Raw genomic sequence first — 3,748 nt, 5'->3', positions numbered from 1 at the left:
TTGAAGAATCTCCATACGGCTGCTTTACAGATATTTGTAGTCCTACCAACAATGTATGAGTATACCCTTTTCCCCAGATGCTTGTCAACATTTATTGTTACTTGTATTCTTAAAGATTGTCATTCTGTTTGGAGTGCAGTGAAACCTCAGTGTAGTTTTAATTTGCATTTCTCTAATTGCTAGAAATGTTGAAATTTTTTTCATATATTTGTTGACCATTTGTGTTTCTTCTTCTGAGAATGGTCTGTTTAGTTCCTTTGCTCATTTATTAATTGGGTTATTTGTTTTTTTGGTATTGAGTTCCTTGAATATCCTAGAAATTAATGCCTTATGCAAGGTAGGGGTGGCAAAGAGTTTCCTCCCATTCTGTAGACTCTCTCTTCCTGTTCATGATTGTTTCCTTTGCTCTGAAGAAGGTATTTTTGTATGATACCATCCCATTTGTTGATTTTTTAAAAAAATTATGTCTTGCCCTTTAGGAACCTTAAGGAACTTGGTTCCTAAGCCAACATGTTAGAGTGTTGGGCCTACATTTTCTTCTACTAGGTGCAGGACTTCTGGTCTAATTTCTAGGTCGATTCACTTTGAGTTGAGGCTGGTGCAGGATGAGATTTCCAGTTTTGCCAGCACCATTTGTTGAAGAGTTTATCTTCTCTCTAATTTATGTTTTTGGGACTAGGTTTGTATCTAGGATTTCTAATTCTATTCCATTGATCTTCATGTCTGGTTTGGTGCCAATAGCATGCTGTTTTTGTAACTATAGCTCTGAGGTATAATTTAAGGTCTTGTATTGTGATGATGCCTCCTGCTTTACTTTTCTTACTAAGGATTGCTTTGGCTATTCTGGGCCTCTTATTTTTCCAAACGAATTTCATCACTGCTTTTTCTATTTCTATGAAGAACATTATTGGAATCTTAATAGGAATTGCATTAAATCTATATAGTGCTTTTGGTAGTTTGGACATTTTGACAATATTAATTCTGCCTATCCAAGAACAAGGGGGATCTTTCCATCTTCTAAGATCTTCTTCAATTTTCTTCTTTAGTTTTCTGTAGTTTTCACTGTAGACACCTTTCACCACTTTTGTTAGATTGAGTCCCAAGTATTTTTTGAGGCTATTATGAATGGGATAGTTTTCCTAATATCTCTTTCAGCTGATTCATCATTGGTGTATAGAAATTCAATTGATTTTTGGGTGTTAATTTTGGATCTTGGTACTTTTGTGAATTCATTTATAAGTTCTAAATTTTTGTTGGAATTTTTTTGGGGGGGTTTGAAGTATATAATCATTTCATCAACAGATAGTTTGAGCTCTACTTTTCTGATTTGTATCCCTTTAATTTCTTTCTTTTGCTGAATTGCTCTGGCCAGAATTTCAAGGTCTATGATGAATAGAAGTTCACTAGGTGATTTTTGAACCAGAGAGCTCTGAAGCTCTAAAGTGGAAAAATTGAGTCTGCAAGTTTTTACATGGCCTCCCAATACTACACAGCAAATGAGTGGCAAAAGCAGCCATCTGAAATCTGAAGCCTTTGACTCTTCACCAGGATTATATTCTTTAAGAAATTAAGTTCCAAGTTTTCATTCTGTGAATGTTTTAATGAAACTGAACAGGTGCATTGAAAGAAGTTGGAAATCATAATATAAAGCTTATGAATTGTATATATATATATATATATATATATATATATATATATATATATTTCTCAGAAGAACAGACCTCTAAAAACATAATAACAATTTCAAAGTTATCATCAGTGGCATATCTTATTCTCAATTTAAGTTCTTAGAGGTTCTCCACATTCTGGGATGATGGGACAAAATGATATAAACATTTATAGGATACCTGTTACGTGCCAGGAACCATGCTAGGCAATAGTATACTGTCATTCCAACTTCAGATCCTCAAAGACAGAGAAATACATATTCATTCCATTTTATTGCTCTTAGTTGAATATCTCCTATAAAGAAAGCACTAGTCTGAAATTTGATTTAATTAGGGTTGAGTCCCTCAAGAGCAATATTCCTTTGTCTATATTTGACATATATTGTGGATCTATTTGTTTCCTTTACTGAAGCTCTAACCTCTAGTACCTCAGAATGTGACCATATTTGGAGACAGAGTCCCTGTAGATGTAATTAGTTAAGATGAGGTCATTAGGGTAGTAGGCTTTAATCCAATATGACTGGTATCTTTATAAGAAGGAGAAACTTGGACCCAGACTTAGACTCATACAGAGGGAAAACAATGTGAGAGGACATCAGGGAAAGATAGCCATCTTCAAGCCACAGAGAGAGAGAGAGATCCTTCCTTCCAAGTACTCAGTGGGAAATAACTTTACTGTTACCTTGATCTTGGACTTCTGACCTCTAGAGCTGTGACTTAATACATTTCTGCTGTTTAAGCCACCCCATTTGTGGTACTTTGAATGGCAGCTCTAGAAAACTAACACAGCTTTTCTGAGTAGGCAGGTGAGTGGAGGAGGAAGTGACTGAAAGAAAGAGATTCATTTACACAAACACATATTGTACCCCTTTGATGTGTCAGCCATGGTGCAAGGCACCCTGGAGGCTATAAAGATGGCCTTTTGCTCCCAGTGGTAGTCACAGAGATAACATGTTCAATCACAACTATAACATGGGGCAAAAAGTATTGAGAAACCCTGAAGGAAATACTGATAAAGTACCAGTGGTGTTCAGAACATGAGGAGGATGTCTTTCAGCTAAGAGAAGGAGAATAATACACAAGACTAAATGGACAAGACATAAGTTAAGATATACAGTGAGTAAGATCAGAATTCCATGTCAGTGAAGGGCAGTTCCAGTGGAAGAAATGGTATAACATACGCATGACAGAGACTTAAAAGAGAGGGATGCAGTGGGAACAATGAGTAGTTCTTTAGACCAGAGTTTAAGTTTGGTGAGAGAGAGTGTCGGAGGAGAAAAAACTTAAAAGGCGTTGAGGAAACCAGTTAAGAGGCAGTATGGAAAAATACCTGACACAGCAGAAAGTTTTTAGGTAGAGAATGTAGCTAACAATAGACTTAATGATACTTTCCCTCAGTTCAGGAGTATGGCAAGAAGAGGGATCAGAAGTCTAGTTTGGTAGACTAATAAGGCTAAGATGAGTCAGAGTGCTCTTCTTCTATGCTAAGTCCATGCTAGGCCCTGACCAGGGCCTACAGACCTAGCAGTAAGCAAAACCATAGTCACTACCCTTGTGAAATATGATGTGGAAAGATAAGGGTAGTATATACCAGCACATTCATTTCAATCCACTCTGAGAAATGCTAAGAAGGAAATATATGGGGGTACTGAAGAGGTGAAAGACCACAAGGCAACTCCCACCTCCACTTTGCCCTTAGAGAGACTCTTGGTTTGCTTTCCCAGCATGAAATTATTTTTTCTTCACAACAGCACTGTGAGGAAGTTAGGAAATGAGATGATACATGTGCAGGCTTAGGCCAGAGAAGTTAAGTAACCTGTCTAATTCACTCAGCAATGACTTAACATGTGTGCTTTGGGGACCATGACTTCTTTGTTCATCTCTTTTTCTCCTAATACCTTTGGCACCTAGAACACAGCTTGGCCCAGAAAAAGTACACATAAAGTATTTAGTGAAAGAAATAAAATGGTATTGTTCATCTTAATTAAACACAGTAGCTCCTTCCTATCAAAATTCCACCCAAAGCTATCTAATTACCCTTCACTTATTTGTTGAGATTTCAAAGTGCTAGGTATAGTTAA

The sequence above is a fragment of the Urocitellus parryii genome, chromosome X (assembly GCF_045843805.1).
Source record: "Urocitellus parryii isolate mUroPar1 chromosome X, mUroPar1.hap1, whole genome shotgun sequence".
Lineage (NCBI taxonomy): Eukaryota > Metazoa > Chordata > Mammalia > Rodentia > Sciuridae > Urocitellus > Urocitellus parryii.
The sequence above is the reverse complement of the archived record's forward strand: the minus strand, read 5'-3'. Positions refer to the sequence as shown.